The sequence below is a fragment of the Passer montanus genome, unplaced genomic scaffold (assembly GCF_014805655.1).
Source record: "Passer montanus isolate IOZ18808 unplaced genomic scaffold, ASM1480565v1 scaffold23, whole genome shotgun sequence".
NCBI classification, from domain to species: Eukaryota; Metazoa; Chordata; class Aves; order Passeriformes; family Passeridae; genus Passer; species Passer montanus.
In genome coordinates this window covers 356,375-376,196 of record NW_024366926.1, presented here as the reverse complement: position 1 = coordinate 376,196, position 19,822 = coordinate 356,375, and the positions used below count along the sequence as shown (strand labels likewise).

Sequence of the window (19,822 nt, the reverse complement as noted above, 5' to 3'; positions counted from 1 at the left end):
ACTCTGGTTATTAAACATCAGAGAAAGACTCTCCTAGGCTGTTTTATAGCCTTTTTTAGGGAAAGCAACATATTAATGTGATCCTCCCCAAGCCTCAACGTAAGCAGAAAATAATGTAATTCTCTCATGCCAAAGCCAACCAACCAGTCAACCCTAACAACAACAACAAAAGCAGTAAAAACGTGGTTCTAACAAGACACCTGACAAACTGCAGTGCTTCCCTAATTATCTCCTTGTCATATCTGTTTAGTGTGAATCATGAATTGATACTTCAGCAACCAGCATCCAGTGGATGGAGCTTGTGCCTGCCAAGTCAGGGTGCAGAGCAGAGCTCAGGCCTTTTCCATGTATTTCTCTGTGTGAGACCGGATCACCAAGGCTGCCAAACTTTCAGGGCAGATACTGCTGCTGCATCCACTGCTCTTGGTCCAGGACACCTGGATCCAGATTATGCACTACCACAGTACAAAGGCCAGTATCAGTTTCATGTTTCTTCTGTATCTTGCTTGCAAATGTCTTCATTACACTGCCAAAATTTAAAGACCTTTCAGTTTGTCTTGAGATAAACTTTACCAGTTGTATCTGCAGTCCAGTGCTGCACTGTATCTGTGGCTGCACATAAAAAGTTTAATTTCTAAGTGTAGTTGTGTACAGTGGAAGCACAAAATACACATTACAGCTGATTACTGACATTCACTCATCTTGAATCATTCAGGGTTCAAAATTTAAGCAGTAAAAGAGTAATTTTATTCCAGCCTTTCCCCATCAATATAATGGCATCATCCTGTGTGGGAGTTCCTCTGCTATTATTGTAGCAGAATACCTTCAGCATAGTACAATTCACCTGTTTGCAATTTATGTGATATTTATGTGGCAAAGAAATGGATGAATTTTAGATTATGAAGTTAGAAGAAGCGCTGATACCCTCACAGGCACAGACCTGGGTATTTTTTACTGCTGCTCCTTCTGTGACCTCGGGCAAGCCATTCCAGTACTTTGTGTTCAGACTCACAATGCACCTGGGTGGGCAGGACAACTTTCATCTGGTAAAACTCTTCAGGACCTTAAGTCCTCTAGACCTCAGTGTTGCTGGATTTTAAAATGAGTTTAAAGTCACACCAGAACTACCTATACATGTGAAAATTTACTGGCCTAAGCATAGGGATATAATTATGCGTATAGATGTATCAGAATATTTTGCCATATATTCAGAAACATATGAAACATCTTGCACTTGTTGCTTCAAATCTCCTTCCAGGAATGATGACTGGGTAAAAGCCAAAGTAAAAGAATCAGTTTTAGTTCAGTCTTGCTTGCACAACACTTTCCTGACTACTGTAAAGATCCTGCAAGCAGGCAGGAGAGGCTCGCTCTCCCACGTGTGGGATCCAAACTTTCAGCCAGTTCCACTTTGGAGCTCACACTTGCAGGTCCAAATGGAGCTCATGTCAGAGGGACAGCGGCGTGAGGCTTCATTACTGTGACTCTGACTGCACAAGAAGCCTCACGCCCTGTAATGGGTTTACTGGCATGAGTGAGGACTAAGCGCAGCAACACCTCTGGGCAGGAGGATGTCCACGTGTAAAACACCTGGGGTTAGAGAGTGCTCTGTCATTGGGAGGTATTACAGCAATTACTTCAGTACTAACACTAGACCAAGTCAAGGCTGAATCGCCTGTGGCAAGCGGCAGGACATAATCCTGTTCCATCAGGAACTGACTTTAACTCCAAGTCCGACAGCATCCGCCGCTGTTCCCGAAGCTCCGCTGTCGGAGCTCCCCAGCCGCTCCGGCGGGGCAGAAACTCCCTTTAAGCCGCAGTGAAGGTGTCGGAGGGGGCTCACACCCGGGGCGGGGGTCGGGCTGTGGGTTAGGGCACACAGCGGCCGTGCCGTGCCGGGGCCGCTCTCCGGCGGCGGGCGCAGCGCTCCCAGCGGGACCCGGCGGCGCGGCGGCGGGGGCGGGAATTTGGGGAGGATCCCTGGCCGGGCCGGTGCGTGTGTGTGTGTGAGTGTGTGTGTGAGTGTGCCGGTGAGCGGCGCGGGGCGGCTCCGGCCGCCTGACGCCAGCCGGGCCACATCCATCCCGCTCCCGATCGCGATCCCGGCGCGGAGGAGCTGCCCGACACCGCCCGCCAGCCGGTAACAACTTCGCGTCCCCCCGCGCCTCTGCCCGCTCACTGCGCGGGGCCGGGCGGCTGTGCCCGCATCCTCCTCCTCCTCCTGCTGCTCCTCGTCCTCCTCCCCCCGGTCCCGGCCGGTGCTCCCGGCGGGGCGCGGCGGGAGCGGCTCCGGGCAGCGCCGCGCTCCCGCTCTCCGCCCTCCCGGCATGATGGCGTCCCTGCGGCGGCCCGGCGGGGACCGCTCCCGGCTCCAGCTCCGTGGGTAGGTGCCGCGCCGGGCCCGGCGGGCGGCAGAGCCCCTCGCTGCCGGGAAGCCGCCGTGCTGCGGCTGCTCCCCGGCCCCGGCCCCATCGCGGCCCGCGGGGACGCGGCGGAGCCCCGCCGGCCGGGGCAGGGGCCGCCTTTGTGTGTGCGGGAACAGCCCTTCGCCTCCCGCCTCGGCCCGGCCGCGTCCCTCTCCCTCGAATTTATCTTCTTTCTTCTTTTTTCCCCCTTCCTTTCTTTCCGCAGACCCTTCCTCTCTGTTTTGTTTTTTTTTCCCCCCTCCCCTCCCCTTCTTTCTTCTTTAATGACAAATCTGTGCTTAGAGGTCAAGGAAAGTTCACTTTTTTTTTTCTTTTCCCTGTTAGAGGGTTTGGATGCTTGAGATTTTCCCCCTCTTCGGTATAGTTGCTTCATATACTCGCACAGCCAAATAATCTTATCCTGAATATAGATCTTTAAAGCTTATTAAAATTTACTGGCGTGGAAATATTCAGTCATGCGTTCGAAACGATCTGGGCCAAATACTGACTTTTTTTTTTTTTTATATAAACTGAAGTCAGAGGGAGTTCTGACCGAGGCAGGGTTGCTGTGATTGCTCTTTTCTTAGTAGATCAATCTGAAGAAGGTACGTGGTCCAACCTTACAGTTTGCTTTTACAGTGTCTGGATAACAACAGCTTATTCTGAAAATTAATCGTTGTTTTGGTGTATTTTAGGATAACATGATGCTCACTGCATGCCTACAGTTTTATTTGGGGAAGTATTTTCAACAGAGATTAATAAAAACAGTATTGTTAGAGCCAGATGGGGAGGAGTAAAAGTAGATGTGTATTTCAGATACAGGCAAATGGAAAAGATCATTGCCTGAAACATGTCAGTGTTTAATGGATGTCAGTGTTCAAAGATACTGCACCTTAAAACTAACAGGCTTCTTAGGAAAGAGCTGTCACAGCTGATAGTTTGAATCTGTTTTGCACGCAGAGGGGAAGACAGAAAAAGAAAACTTGTTTAAAAATTTTTCTTCCATTAGTTGCATGTATTTTAAAGCAGCATTCAGGAGTAAGAAAAATGAAAATTGTAGCTTACCCAGCCCACGGAGAACACTTTTCTTTGCAGGTGTGTGTCTGTAATTCTTCATGGGGCTGACTGCATGCACCTTGTCATGTCAAACAATAGGAACAAATCATGTGAGGGAACCTAAGTTTGGCTTATTTTTTTCTTTTACTCGTGAGTAATGACTTGGCTGAATTATGGGATGTGAGTTTTTTAGTTGCAGCTGATTAATACTTAATTTCCCCCTTAAACCAGAGAGCAGTGCTGTGAAGCTTTTTCAAGGTTCTCATTGGATTTTAGTGCAGGTTTTGAGTGCTCACTTCTCTGTTGTGACTGGAAGAACATCAGTATGAAAATGAGAGTGATCTGGCCCTTTTTGGAGTCCTTGCTGTGGTCTTAGGGCTGAAGTCTTGCCATTTACTTCAGACTGTAAGTAGGCACTTGAGAGAAATTTCCCTTGATTTGGGTGATCCAGAAGGCTTCCACAGCTATGAGAAATGATCAGTTCAAGGCATGATCAGGTTACCCTAAGGGTAGGGATTTGTCCTTGCATCTGTTTTGACCCCATTACCATTGGGTATGTAATCAAATACATTTTTTTCTACTCTGTTCTGTTCAACTTGCTTTTTTGTGTACCCTTGAAGATGTGATGATCTGATACATTTGAGAGAAGTGACTGAGTAAACAGATGGAGATCTTTCTGTTTTCATATAAATAGTAACTATCAAATCAAATATTTGAAAGCTGATGAGTTTGATGTTTGCTTTTCCTCTGTAGTTTGAAAACAGAAGTAAAGAGTTGAACGTGAAGAAAAAAAATACAAAGGTTAATAAAAGTGCTACTTGTGTTTTTGAGTACTGGGAAATTATTCAGATGAAACTATGAATTTCTTTGTTTGCTATAAATTTTAAAAATGAAGGGGTTATGACGATTTGTTTTTGGGGTTTTTTTGGTACTGGGAAATTATTCAGATGAAACTATGAATTTCTTTGTTTGCTATAAAGGTTTAAATTTTAAAAATGAAGGGGTTATGACGGTTTGTTTTTGGGGTTTTTTTGTTTTAATTTAAATTAAAGCATGAATGCACTGGATATTACATATTGCCAGTGTTCTGCTCTCTGCAGCCCAAGCTGTGTGCGTAAAATATCATTTGAGTAGTCTTACAGGCCTAATGGAGGCATCATCTCAGCTTTATAAATAATGTAAGTTGTGTATAATGTGGAGTCCCCAGAGACTGCAGAGAAAGCATCATTACCAGCCTTTTCAACCTGCTGGAGATCTTAAATTGATTTACAGCACTGAACTGGCGCAAAATGATACATCAGGATGACACAGGGTCAACCTGTAAAAGTCTATGATGTGAGCCTGTTAGTTCAGTCATCATAATTAAACCATATTATGAGGGCAGCAAAGCAAGTGTCTGTGACATGTCCCATTGTGCTTCAGATATGGCTGGTGTGAGAACCAAATAAAGAGAGCGCTGTGTGTATTTATGCAAAGAGTAGTTGGAATTAAAGTTTGTGGCCCTGTGAGGAGTAAAAGCTGAACCAATTTAGGTTGACTCTCAACCTCTTCCTTGCAGTCACTAGGAGCTGAAATAGATGAGGGCATGTGCAGCTGAGGGATGTGTGAGTGGGGAAGTGGCTGTGAGTGAATCTCTGAAATTTATACATCTTTTCTCAAGGATCAGCTAGACTTTACCTGCAGATTGTGCTATCGGATATCAAAGGAACAAACAGGCAAACAAGCCAATTGTTGTAGTATTTCTGTCCTACTGAAGTTTGTCCCTGCCTGTTGAAACATTTCTGAAGATCTGAGTTTTTGTGTAAGACAGAGCATTTTAGTAATTTCTTGAACTATATGGCCAAACTTCTAGAACAGAGACTGTAATTTTGAATATGAGTTGGCATAGGTCACTTTTCTTGGTGAAGACAACTGAGGCTTCAGATTTGTGTTTTCCTCTAACAGCCCTAGAAAATAGCACGCCGCAGGTAGTAAAATGTTTGCTAAATACTCAGCATCTTAGGTCTTTCTGTTTCTGCTGCTAAAATCACTATGATGTGTTTTTGGAAAAGTCCTGCAAAAAATGACTTTTTTTCCTTCTTTTTGCTAGTCAGTCTGCTGCTTGGGGATTTGAGAGTTTTGCATTTGTTAGTGTATAAAGCAGCTCCTCATACCTGAAGTGGTGTGAGTTTTTAATCTCCTGAGGTTCTCCCAATCCAGAAAGAAACATACCTTATTTTTAGTCATAAATATAAGTAAAAAAAAATCATTTTGAGGCATTCAAGTGAAGCAGACAAAATAAATGGTCACTAGTGGTAAGTGATTTATTAGTCTCAAGGTTCAGTTGCACCTCAAGATTATGTGCTTTAGCTAAGGTGCTTTTTGAGTGGCAGATAAAAGAACTAAAGCTCACTTTGGAGTGCAGTGGCTTTTAAAATGTGGATGTGGAGCTGTCTTCTGCTGTGTCAGTGCAGATGAAGAAACTACCGTATTGGAGAGAAAGCCATAAAATCTGTGAAAATGAAAGTCAGATTGCACAAATTGCTTTATGGTCAATGAAGTGATCTTACCCGTGGGGGCAGGGGGAGTTTGTTTTTTGTTGGTTTTGTTTCTGGTTATTTTTTTAATTCCTGGTTTAGGTTTTCATGACAAACTCAGCTCTGTTTTGCTTTTAGAGTGGGGAAAGGTCTGTTCTGCCCATAAAAAACTCACTGTTTTTCCCTGTAGTAACAGCAGACTAATGTTCTTCCACTGGCCCTTCTTCTGTGTAGTAAAAACCGGAATGCGTACCAGTCTTAATAATTAAAAGATGATATGCAGTTGCTAGAAGTTTTCCTTTGAAATGTACTGAGTGGAGAGTTCTAGTTTAAAATATAAACCCCAGCTTGGCAAGGTTTGAAATGCTGGTGACTTACATGCATCTTGCTGTTCTCAAGCTATTTTGCTCAAGCTGTAGAACAATAGAGAGAATTTTTATATTAGAATGGAGGGTTTTGCTTGAGGTGGGAAGAAAGTTACTGTAAATTGATATTTTTAAAGTTTTAGTGTTGCATCCCTGCAGTGTGGGGTATAACTATTTCCATTAGAATGTCGCTACTCTTCAAGATTTGAAATAACCAGTGAAAATGTTTGATTGGGCTTTCTGTGGAGAGCTTTACAGAGGGTGGGTTCAGGGGTGAGGACTCCCTTGGCTAATGGCTGCCACAAAGATCCCTATCCTCCTCCTCAGACAAATGGTAATTTGCATTACAGAAGCTTTTTGGGTCGCTGTGTATTTGAGTGGGGGATGCCCCACGTGTTTTTTAAGGGGATAGAGAAGGCAGACGTTTCATAAAGTACACTGATTTCAAGGAATGAAAACGTTTTCTAGATCATACAGGATTCTCTCCCTGCATCCATTTGTCACCTGCATGTGCTGGCACTGGAAGTTCCTCCCAGTTTAATGGGACCAGAGGTTGAGCACAGTACTCCTGATCAGACTGTGGGAGGTCGAGTGTTCCACGCGTGAAACGCCAAACTCTGTTGAGCTGTGGAGATGAGTCCATTTGTATTATTTTTTTATTTTGGGAAGGGTGGAAGGATGTGCCAGGAACTGTGGCAGTGGGATTGCTCTGGTGGAAGGGTTGTGGGGCTGTAGTGCCACACAGCAGCTCGGTTAGCCATCATTAGATTCCAAGGGGTTTTCTGCAAGCATGGATTGCTTTGCTCAGTTGTACTGTTCTGGTGACTGCTGCCTTGGGAGACTGTGTAGAAGCTGAGTTTAGATCAAGAGTGGAAGCTTTTTTCTTCCTGTCTATAGATTTTCCAGTGTAGTGAAGCTGACCAGTAGAGCTATTCTGGACACTTGCACAATTTGGTTGTTCTAACATAATTCTGTAATTGCTTTGGACTACATCATTTTTATTGCAATGCGTGTTATCCACTTGGGAGAGTGATATTAGAAAAGATGTCACCAGTCTCTCCCATTTGTTTCTTCCCTCATCCTTTCTCCAGCATGCACAGGCAAAGTCTAGAGTACAAGGAGAAAAATTATTTTTAAACATGTCTTTATATAAGTCATTATATTTAGGCACTGTTCAAAGCAGTATCATCCAAACCCAACTATTAGGTTGAGTTGGCATGTAAGCAAATGATTAATGTGGTTCACCAGTGATTTCTGAAGCATTATTTCATATTTTTGTACTTATAAAGGGAACACTCTTCCCAACATGGCAGCAGATGAGACTGTCTAAGCCAGTGTAGACAGTCTGAATTATAGCACTTAATGGTGTTCAGAAGTATATCACTTGTTGCATGTTTTTGTCATTAAAACTACTAAAATGCCAATCCACATCAAAGTGATCTATGGGCTATCAATCCAATACTGGGTAACTTGAAAATAAGATACCCATTAAAATTGTTTGCAGTGCTGAAGTGATTATAGGCAGAATCATGAGAGTTTTCACTGTCTCCTTGTGTCTTTCCCCAGCATGGGTGTAAGAATCTCATCTACCCTCCAGTTTTGACTGATGGACTTGCTTCCTTCAGTACTTGGAACTTGTTTGAGGGGAAGCTTAAAATATAGATTTCAGCTCAATACAGATTTCATCCCTGAGTAGAACTTGGATTTCAGGGTTTGCAGCATTACAAAGTTTCTTCTACAGAGGTGGCAAGACTGATGTACATGTTTAAGGACATATCTAAGTAGATGAAAGCAAAAAAAGCATACATGCACACACTTGACACTTCTGTAGCAGGTTGAGAAGTTTCCCATGAGTTCAGAGATTCGTGTATGTCCAGATTGATTGCTGCATGCAGTGACTATAGTTGATAATACCTTTACTTGGTTTTCTTTCTCACTTTGTTGAACACTGCAAACTGGTATCTCGTTCTTCTGTGTTGACAAGAAAGATTAAATTACTGAAATTTTTTGGTTTTTTGTAAATAATTTCAGACTTGTGATTGCAAGCATTTTAAGGCATTGAAAATAATACCAGCATTCTGTCTGGTGTAGCGTGTTGAAACCAGGGCATGAGACTCTTAAAGATGTTTTAGTCTTACAGTGGTGTCTATATGGATCCTTCATATGGATAGGTATGCTCTATGTGTATGTGCACAAATAAAATAATAGTCACTGCTGTTGAAAGTTAAATTGTTTGGATCAGATAAAGGTAGGCTACACCTATATATAGTTGAGAAGAAACTTGATATCTGTGTATGTAATAACTATTTATATATAAATACTTAAATGCCCTTTAAAAGCTTAAAATCAGTTTTGGTTAAAGATGAAGTAAATAACTGGAGAATTATGTTGCAACAAATTGTGGCTTCCCCTTAAATGTGTTCCTAAGGGTGATAGGAGGAGGAAACATCTGCTGTTTGGTCAGATGCTGTTAATGAGCTGCTTGTTTGATTTCATTCTGCCGGTGTATTTCACCTTTGCATCTGTTCGGTTTCATTTGAATATTGACGTGGGAGGAATTAATCAAGTGCCCTTGTTGTCTTACATGCATCTTACTAGTAAAGACTTTGATTCAACTGATCTGTTGAGGGAAAAATATGTAGCTTGTAACTGGACATATTTTCTGTGGCAGGGAAGAGAGGGCTCCCAAAATTTTGCCAAGATAAACATGGTAATATGTGTAAGAGTGAGCATGGAAGGTGGTGTGGAACTGACATCTCCTGCTCTTTCAGCTGATGGTTTAATTCTTTGAGGTGTCCCTGTGATTTATCCAGAATTATATGCTGAAGAATAGCAAAAAATGTATGGGTTGGGTTTTTTTGTTCTCCATTGTTTTTTAACTTCTTGTCCTTTTCTTTCTAGCCCTCCCAAGATTTGTAAAACAAACTCTGCTAGTGGTTTGGTAGGACAAAATAGTTGGCAGAACACCCTTGCTCACTGTTGGCCAGTTGTCTTTTTTCCAAGTGTTTCTGAGCTGTCTTACATGAAGCAAGAAATTTACTTTCAAGTTAGGCCACACACTAGCACCTGCTTAGGAGTCTAGATTCTGCTCCCAGGTCCTGAAAAGTTACTAAAACTGGCTCATCAATAAAACACAGTCCTATTTGATGAAGGATCTTTCTTTTGGTACCTAAATGCTCTGGTGTGAAATTTGACATATTTTTACCACTGTTATGGTTTCTGGGCTGAAATATGCTTTGGGGAAGGTGGGTTTGGATTTGTTTTAATGTAGGAAGGGCTTTATTCAGGTTAGTAAAACTACAAACTACAGGATGATTTTTTTTCTGTTGACTTAATTCCACATGTAATAAAATAATCCATCCTGCCTTTGAAGATAGGCTGGGAGACAAACAGGATGTGAACACGACAGGGCTTAGTGATGGTTGCTTAAGGTATCTGGTGCTATAGTGATGAGAATGGGATGGGAACCTTTGTAGATCAGAATCTTCCAGTAGCTCACGAGCAGTGAAAAATCAGGTGGAAAAGTGGCTTCTTACCAGGGCTGTATGTGAAGCAAGGTGACAGTGATGAGAGCTTGTGTTTTAATTGAACAGAGCCATACATGAAGCCAAACTTCAAGAGTAGAAGCATGAAGGGAGGAGGAGTGAGGCAATTCAGAAGGCTTCTGGATTCTCTGAAGTGGTCAAAATTGGGGAGGAAGCAGCTTTCTTGTCTGTCTGCCTCTGCACAGCAAGCAGAGCTCAGTCCCTTCCTCAGTGTAGTAGCTGTTGTAGTTGTGCCAAGGCAAGTGGAGTTCTATCCAGTTTTCTTGAACCAGTTGCTTTTCTGAAGTGTGACCAAATTAATTGTCAGGTTTGAGAACTTCACAGAATCACAGTATGGGTGAGATTGGAAGGGACCTCTGGAGGTCACCTGGTCCAGCCCCCTGCTCAATCATGGCCATATAGGTTGCCCAGGACCATATTTGGATGACTTTTGTTTTTCCAGTTGTGTGACAACTGCTCTATTGTTGTGTCCCGACAGTGAATAAAGTAGATTTGAAATTTATTTCAACCTCAAAAGACCTGCCAACATGTACATGATGGCTTCAGGGATTGCTACATGCATAATGTCATTACACTGGTTAATTTCAAATGTGTGGTAGTATTCCCAGACACATCTAAAGCATGTGCTTGCTTCCCTGTACAGGGTGGGAAGAGGAAGATTGGAGGGACAGAGATGCAACTTGAGTGGCTTTCTTGAGGTCTTACCATGAGTCTCCAACATTGAAGACCAGAATTTCATCTCCCTTCACACAGTCTCTTGTTCTTTGCTCTTGTCAGACACTTCTTTTTCTTTTATCACCAAGAAGATAGATAGATAGATAGATAGATAGACAGACAGACAGACAGACCTTGGTTATGTCATCATCTTAGTTCTGCTAATTACCTGGTGAATGTAGTGGTGAGGTATACTAATCTGAAAAATGTGAATGTCTTGAAACAGCTGATTTACATATAGGTTGCCATCTTGACTGTTGCAGTTTCCTGTTCTGCATTTTTGCCTGCTGCTGGCTTTACAGTCTGGCATATTTAATAACAGGCCCTTTATTATCCATGCTAGCTAGTGTCAGTATTAAGTGCTTTCTCTTGGATGTAGTAGCCAAAGGAAAAGTCTTTGCCTTTATTAGCTTAAAACTTAGGATAATGCAATTACAGTTTCTGTAATGTGTCATATTATATTTCATGTGGAAAATATTTCACAAATGCTCTTGGGTTAAAACTCTGCAGTGTGTGGTATTTTTGGATAGATGGATCTGAAATTGCTCTTTTTTCCCCAAGTTTGCTGTGTAGTTCCTAGAGCAGAAGGCAGTGGCAGTGGAGGAGGGTTGAATTGCTTGCTGGAGTGTTTGGTTATTCAGAACCAGCCAAGGCAGGGCTCCTTGCTCTGGGGATGAGAGCAGGTTTTGCAAATCAGCTGAAGTGCTTGAGTGTCTGAGTGTGAGCTCATCTTTGACCTGGATGTCACTTAAAATTTGAGGGTGGCTGCTCCCTGAGATGGAAAGAACTCTTGAGAGCTGGGTTTCTCTCAGTCCCAGCCATGAATTTCTTCGCATAGGCTGCCTGGGTGACTTCGGAGCTCTGAGCTGATCCCACAGAAGGTGTTTTTTGGTTTATGTTGGTTTTGCCAGGTTAGGAGGGTGAGCTGACTGACAGGTGGAGGGGAAGTTGGTATTGCAGTACCAAGGCTGGCACAAGGGAGTAAAGGGAAACCTTTTCTCTCTGGGTGGGAGCGAGCCCTTGGGGCTGCTCATTGCCTTGAGGACCTGTGACCTTGCTGGCCCAAGGCAGCTGCTGGAGGTAGCCAGGCACGGGCAGTGCTGTAGCACTCCCAGATGAAGACTTCCTTAAAGTGCTTGCCAAGGAAAGGTCTAATTTACAGGGTTTTTTTCCCAGATACTTGTGTTGGTGATTAGCGGGAGAGACTTGGCTGCCAGCAGTTACGTCAGCCACAAAGCCCCAGTGTAGCTCCATTGGCAGGAAAACGACAGTGATTAATGGTGCAGTGTCTTTTATGGGGGGCGAGGGAGGACGGAGGGAGAGCAGCAACACTTGAACAAGCTTTCCTGGTCAAGTGTTGTTGTGCTAGTATAAACTGCAAGCTGTCCTAGAGATGTTTTCCTAGTTTAATGCAACTGCATGAGCAGAACACATCTAGTGCATGTCCTGTGTGAGACAGGACAAGTGTTTTTCCTCTTTAGAGGATGAAATAACTTGAAACAATTGGCAAACTGGGTACAGTTAGCAACATTATCAAGAAATCAGAGAAAAGCCAAATACTAAATCCACTAAAAAACCTTCTGTAAAGGCAGATTGGTGTTACCAGAAATCTCTGCCAGTGACGACATTAAGGACACCTGAAGCTGATCTGTGCTGTGAGCCAATGCAGTGCTTGTAGCTTTCCTGGGTTCTGCACCACTGCATAAATCACTTTCAAATTTTTGGCTTTCGATCCACTTTTCTCAAAAGAATTTTAGAAAGCAGTTGTTCTGGTGCTATATGATAAATGTGTGTAAAAGCCCTTAACTCATTTTTGTTCCTTGCATCTTTGTAGCATATTTCTTAACTTTAAGGAATTAGACTATCTACAGATTTAAAATGCAAACTGTAGGTATTTCCCTTAGTAGCAGGAGCTGCTACTTTTCCTAGTGCTGGAAGGAGGTACTCACTGAATTCCCTTGTAGCCTTCTGCTGTGCTGGGGAACTCTCCAGAACATGGGAATCTGACTGTAACATCTTTCTCATTTTTATCTCTGGCTTGGCTAGAGGCTTCTTTGCAGAAAGCATCAGTGTAACTGGCATAAATGCTCCAGGGCTATTTACTGCAGTTGACTGGATAGCTGTTCCCCTTGCCCTTCTCCCCACCAGTTTATCAGGAATGATTCTTGCTCGTGGACAGACCCAGTGCATCTCCTGTGGTTTGTGAGCAGGGAGCAGTTGAGAAGTGGCAGTGCTGGTGGGATGCTGCTTTGGCTCGTCTGATATTCCTGATTTTTTCCATCACAACTTTGCCTACTTTCTTGCTTTCACTGATTTGGGACACGAGGACTCTTCCAGGCCAGCCAGAAGTCAGGGTTGTTTGAGCCTAAAGACTTATCTTGGGAGCTGGGGAGTGCTGGTTTCAGCCCCAGAATTAAAGACATCTATGGAATAGCTAAAACACAAGAAGTCTAAAATCTTTGTGTGTTCTTTCCTTGCCCTAGCTTGTAGCCTAGAAGTAAGTAGTCTTGGCAAGCAACTTTGGAACTGGGAGTTCTTCTGTCCATCCTCAGTACCAGGCCAGCTGTGGCTGTTTGTGCAGTAGCAGGCAGCAGTGGAAAATTTGGAAGCGTTATGGCTGTTTTAAGCTAGCCTGCTGCTGACCTTGCAGAGCACGGCGTGTTTGGAAAATGCTGTAAGAGACTTGCAACTTTGCAAAACCTGACTTTTGAAACTTCAAACTGGTCTCAAAAAATTATGCTGGAGTGATTAATAGGTTGTCTTATTGCCATATGCAGTCATACAGGCTCTGTTAAGAAGAAAAGCTTGCAGATAAGGGAAGGGTACTGAGTAATTCTTTATGTGGCTTGGTTCCTCTTCCAAAAGTCATGAAAAGCTTACAGATAACCAGGGAGTCGGACAGATTACAGCCCTTTTCTCCTGTTATAAAACCTCTGTATTCCCAGTAAGCAGTGTAGGAGGATATCTCCCACTTCCTTTCAGGCTATGCTGTTCCCAACTGCTGTATTAACTATCAGTTCCTATCTGTGGGTTGAAGCCTTTGTACAGAACGCTCCAAAGCCTTGATCTCAGGAATATGAGAAAACAGTTTGACGTGAGATTCTGCAGATGTTCTGGCACAGGGCTCTGACAGCTGCTTTTGCCTCATCCCACAGTTTTTTGGATCTTTCTGACTCCTCATGAATGTCTGCACCCTTGTTTTGCCCTTTTGGGAGGGGAAAGGTGTCTGTGATTTCTGGGTCTGTTTTTGGGGTAGACACGCTCAGAGTTGTACCTCAGCTGCAATCAACACTTTGTGTGTTTGTGGGTGTATTTTGAACTTTGTTAACCTAAAGTGTCCTTGATTTGGTCTCAAGAGGATCCCTGATTTGTCTTTGCCTGTAAATCGTAAACTTGAAAGAGTTTAATTGTCTTGTATGGAAGCTGAAGCGGCATCTATAAACACTGATCTTCCATTTTTAAAGGGTCTGTGACTTAGGATGGCTTGATAAATACCAAGGAACTGCCAGGGAGTATTTGTTGTGATGGGGTTGTGCAGCTGCTCCTCAGGGTCTGAGGACCTGGAGCCCACTGGGCTTTGTGTCATCTGAAGTCCAGTCCCGGTTTTCAGTGGGCCACTTGTGGCATGCTGCAATTAAATAATGTTTCATTGGACCGTGGAAGTCTGGCAAATATTGGTGTTTGTGTCTGAGTTGTATAAACTTGGCTTGGAAAGCTTTGTCATCTTTAAACACTTTCTCTGTCCAGAGTGGTAGTTGTGAATTGCAGGGCGCTTGATGAAATTCAGCATGGACATTTTAAAGACACGAAGAAGGTACAGTATTTTAAAAGTTGTTTAAAGGCAAAAAATAGCTCTTTAGTTTTTACAGATAAGTCAAAAACCAGGAAAGCTGGAGGAATCCTTTAAAAAAGTAAAGCATGCATCTCATGAAATGCATTGAAATGTCTTCAGCATTGGCAAACTGACTGTTCTTATTTAACGTGCATAAATGGTGGGTGAAGGACTAATTTGTGGAAAGATTTACTTAATTTAACAGCATAACTTTTTTTGGTTTAATTTTGATCAGTTTGTTCTGCTTTGCTGAGGCTTGACCCAATAACTCTGTTGTTAGTGAATAAGCAATTTTTCTTCTCAGTTTTTGTCATCTTTTGATTTGGTGAAGGATTCTGCTTTAAAGCTGGGGATCTTGAGCTGTAATTTAACATCTTTACTTAATCTCTGATAAATGAGGTCTGGGTCATAGTCTTTAGAAGTGGTTTAATGCAGCTGATGTAACTGTATTGGTGCAGGCTCTTGGTGAAATGAATCATTTGTAGGAGCAGTGACTTGCCTCAGCTGGGCATAACTGGAGTGCATTTGGTGGGGTTCCCCTCCTTAAAATATACCCTGTTGGAGCACTGCTCTGGCTGGGGCTGACAAACTCCTTTTTAAATTCATGCAGTCTGTGCTAGACTGTCCTGTTCTCTGAAGAAAAAACACATCTTGCATTTTATGAGCTTCACTCAAAAATTTTGATGCCTGAGTGGTGATGGGCATTTTTCTTTCTTTTCTGTTTTAAAGGTTTTCCTTTATGCTGCAAATGTATGTTTTGAGTGCCTAAAAAAACCCCTGAAAGTGATATGTCAGTAAATTTTCCGCATCTCACCTGTGAAGGAAGTTCCTCCCGCCCTGTGCTGATGAATTGGAGGGAAATGCTTTTTTCAGCTGATAAAAAGAAATAAAATTCCGTGCCCTTCCCAAAGGAGGAATTCAACAATTGGACAAGTGATGTGGGACCATGTGTTGGTTTGTAAAAGGATATAGTTTGTAAAGATGTTTCCTTTGATGCCTGTGATGAATATGGATGTGTTTCCCTTGGAGAGGGTTTTGATTAAATTATGCAATTAGAGCTGACCAGACAGATCTAAATATAGGAAGAGGTTTCAGTTATCCTGCCTTTGTGTGTATTAACACACCCACACAGATGTGTGTTTGTTATTGTTGTAAACAACACCTGTTTTCTAAAGACAGTTCAAAAAGTCAGGAAAGGGAATGGTCTTTGTGGAAAAAGGGAGTTACACAGGAGTTTTATGATGAAAGGGAAAAAAAAATCTGTTTTCCCCGGATTTTTCACCTTTTTGAAAAGGTCGTCTAACTTACTTTGATAAGTGGATGTTCACAAAGCCATGGCCAGTGCTGCAGACTGGTCTTAGAGTTTCTCCTGCATTTTTCAGGCCTTGGTCTGTGTCATCTAACAATGCTGAGATCCTTGGCTGCTCCTGTACTCCTGAGTGCTCTTAGTATCCTGGGACAACTTAGTATCCTAAGTACAACACAGCACAAATGAAATGGATAAACCTGCCCCAAAGATGCACAGTGAAATATCCACTGTGATGGCTGCTAATTCATGATGTCTCTTGACAACTATTTCTTGGGATATGTTTTTCTTCTGAATGTCTTGCCATAGATTGAGGATTTCTTTAAGAGGCCTTTAGCTTGGAGACAGTGAAGAACAAAGAGTCTCTTCCTGCATAGCATTTAGGAAAAAAAACCCCACCACCTTATGAACACTATTCTTGCAAGTTTTGTGATTCACAGCCTCGTATTCATCATATAGGTTATTTTAGTGAAGTTCATATTTTGCAATCCCATCTGTGCCAGAGTTTTGACTGAATCATCAAGTTACAGTTCCTTCCTGACCTTGGTTGAAGTACTAGGCTGCGGTTTTAGAGATAATCTTTGAAAGCACATCCGATTCAGTCCGAGTGCTCGCCGACACCAGAAGGGATTTGTGCACACCTGGCTGGATGTTTTGATCTATCCTACTTGTACTAGCCCTGCTGTGCACCAGGCTTACCCAGCTTCCTGAACAACTATCTTGGCAAACTTGGTTTTAGTTTTTTCCTGTAGTCTTGGCGATATAAAATATGTATAAGCACGGCAAGGAGACCATCAGGCGGTAAAGGAGGAGCTGGTGTTTTGTGACTGTGGAATCGCACATGCATCTGAGTGCAGGAATGAGTAAAATTCAGCAGTGTGTTTCTCATCTCTGGTGAAAAAGGCAGGATTTGAGGATCTGGTGATCACTTAAGAGGCTGTATTGTGTTAGTGTTTTTTGTAAACATGGTGGAGATAAAACATATGAAGGATATGGTGTTTAAATTTGTTTTCAGGAGTATGGTTTTCAGTAGGTCAAAACAGTTGCAAAAGTATTGGGAAGAACTGTTCTAAACCAGGACAAGGGCAGATCTAATTGTTGATGCATGTCTGTTAAAACTTGGGAAGAACCTTTGCCATGTCCTTTTCTCACAGTGATATACTTGCTTAGAAAAAATTCTGTGAGTCATATTGTAACACAGGATTTGGTATCTAGTGTGTATGGAAAGCAGGGGTTTTTTTTGGAGAAGCAACAGTGAAATTACCATAAATCGGGCAAATCTGGTGCCTTCAAATCTAGAAAACCTGAAATAACTGGCTGTTGTCTTATTTCTGCTATCATGATAGTTGAGACTTCAAGGGCAAGGAGCAGTGCCTTGTCTGCCAGAAGCCAAGTGGGGAGGCGGGCAGAGGAAAAGCTGCGGTTCGCTGTAGAAACTGGCTGAACGCTGTGTTCTTGGTTTGAACTTTGGGGAGCACTGGGGAGGAGCTGGCAGATCCTGATAGTGTCAGGTTATCACTTCATGCTCTGGACCAACAGGGTAATGGGCTTTTTGGGTTTTTGTTGCCCTCCTCCTTTCCACTGGTAAATCCTACATTGCCCCTACAGTTTCATTTTGGTCTCCCCCCGTCTGCTGAACTAAAGGGTGCGTGTGGGTATCTGACAGGGTTTTCTCCATGGGCTGTACAGTGACACATGGGAGATTTTCTTGGAAGGGCAGTCCCTCAGCCACATAGCTCGAGGGATGGCCCAAGGGGAGTTCCAAGAGTGGGTATATTGGGCTGTAACAGGGGTTACTTCACAGAACATGCTGCAGATAAAAATCTTCCTGGCCCTTGCTGGATCCAAGTAAGGAAGGGAGTCCAGTCCAGTGTCAGGAACAACCCTGCCTACTTTGTTAGCTATGATGTATTTTCAACACCCATGTGTTCCTCTTTTCTTGAATGATATGTTGTATATCAGAACACAGGATCGCATATTTCAGTGGTTTTTTGTATTCTTTCTACCCTGCCAAGAGAACATAAAAGAGTTAATTTTTTTCTTTTTGTCGTTTTCCAAACCTAAGAAGGAAGCCAAGTCAGGTTCTGTACAAGCTCTCTAATGAGTTCTACAGCACTCTGATGTGAAACGTGCTTTCTTTTTGCACGTGTGTTGTAATGTTACTGAGGTTTCTACCAGGTTTAGTGCATTTTTCCAAGCTGAGCAAGATCTGATCTTCTGCCATAAGAAGGTGCAAAGAAAGAATTTGTTGACTAAAAGAAGGGTAATTCAGCTGAAGACTCCAGACTTTCTGTTTCACAAATCACATTGCTTGAAGAAAGAAATTGAAGCTTTTTGCTACTTGCTCCAAGAATAGGGAGCTAGATTAAGTTAGTGCACAATATGTTGTTACACATTCTAGCATTGCAGCTGCTTAGACTTCATGCCTTTTAGTAATACATGGAAACTGTATTTATTCCTGCTGGAATAAAGAGACAGCTCCCTGCCTTCTATCCCAAAATCTGTTTGGGTTTGTTTCTTTTTTAAAAAAGGTCTATATATTGTACTGATTACATGAGTTGCTGAAAATATGTGTCTCTCAGAGAGGGTAAATATTTTTAAAGAAGCAAATTAAAATCTCTCTGCTTGTTATTTCTTTATAGTGTTACTAAGTAATGGATGCTGGGAAGAGGTATGTTAACTAAGATAAATTAGATTTTTAAAATGTAGTAATAGACTAGACAGTTTTCACTATTAACAATTATCCTCACTGTGGTTCCTGCCCATTTTTATGTCTAACTGTGCTAAGCATATATTAAAAATATTTAATAGGATCCTTTTTGCCTGCATCACTGAGCCTGTAATACAAATAATGAAATTAGTAGAAGAGTTAGAGTTATGTCTTGTTTGCCTGAAACTTGGGCTAGAAGTTGTTTTCCTCCCCCATCCACCCCTCTGGGAGAGGATCATCTAATTGTCCAAACCCTTTCTCCACCCATCAAAAACAGTCATTTATGCAAAGTGGGACAGTTTCCTATGGGATCTCCTGTGGGAATTTGAAAGCACTCTCATTGAATATTTTAATGTCTGCTTCATGTTGCTGATGGAGTAACTATTTTTTCTTTGAGGGCTAGAAAAATAGGACTTCAGTCTTAGGCATTTTGCCTAAATAAGTTTGTTTAAATACAAGGCTGGCTGAACACATATATATAGAAATATAACGCTCACTTATTTTTTTTATAAGCTGTGTGCAGGTTTATGTGTTAATCCAAAGATTACAAAAAAGACAACAGCAGTGAAGGAAAACAAATAAAACAACATCAGGATTTGAAAGGAGTGTGTTGATTCCAACACATCCATCAGCAGACAGAGCACATAGTAAAAAGTGCATGGGCTTGGATGTGTAGAGAGCATCTGATAAGTGGGTAACAACTCAATTTCCTTTAAACTGATGCCAGATGCCTTTTGGAGAGTGTTCTGTTGTTTGGCCCAGGTTTCTGTTTCATCCCTACCTCGTGAATCAACAGACCCTTCCAGGGCTGGTGGTCACTTAACTGCTGGAAATACTAACTCCCACTTTCCCAGAAGGGCACGTGGATTTGGGGAGGAAACATGCAGACTGTGTCATCTGCTGACTCGTGGTTTAATCTTTATTTTGCACTTCCAGCTGATAAGACCACTTTGTGCAGAAGTAATACAGGAAATGATGCAGTGCAGAAACCAAGAGTGGCAGAAAGGGAAATGGAATGTACTGGCAAGGGCTCAGCCCTGCAGACAAGCTCTCTGCTTCTTGGAAACAAAATCTCCACATACATTGTGGTTTGGGTTTTATTTGTTTGGTTTTGTTGTTTTTTTTCTTTGTCTGTTTGTTTTTTGGGTTTTTTTAAGCTTAATATTGGTTTTGGAGCTTAGAGAAACTAGTGTACAGCAGCCTGTGAGTTTTGTCCCCCTTCCCTTATCTTGCTGCTTGTTCAGGGCTTGGTGTGTGCTTAGGCTTTGTTTTGGAGGCAGGACTGCAGCAGGAATCCCTGGCTGGAGGCTGGTGCCCAGCTGGGTCCTGCTGAGCTGCGTTATTCCCAAGCTCACCTCCAAGCACTGTGCCTA

At 42.5% G+C, this 19,822-nt stretch overlaps 1 protein-coding gene across 2 annotated transcripts in view; it reads left to right on the top strand.

Moving 5' to 3' along the window:
* Positions 1–1,975: 1,975 nt before the first annotated feature.
* Positions 1,976–19,822, top strand: part of SMAD1 (SMAD family member 1) — a 44,385-nt gene continuing 26,538 nt past the window's right edge. The window contains exon 1 of one of the 2 annotated variants that reach the window (XM_039710431.1): positions 1,976–2,140. The gene's annotated coding sequence lies outside the window, so the exon portion shown is untranslated. The other variant, XM_039710432.1, reaches the window with a different exon arrangement.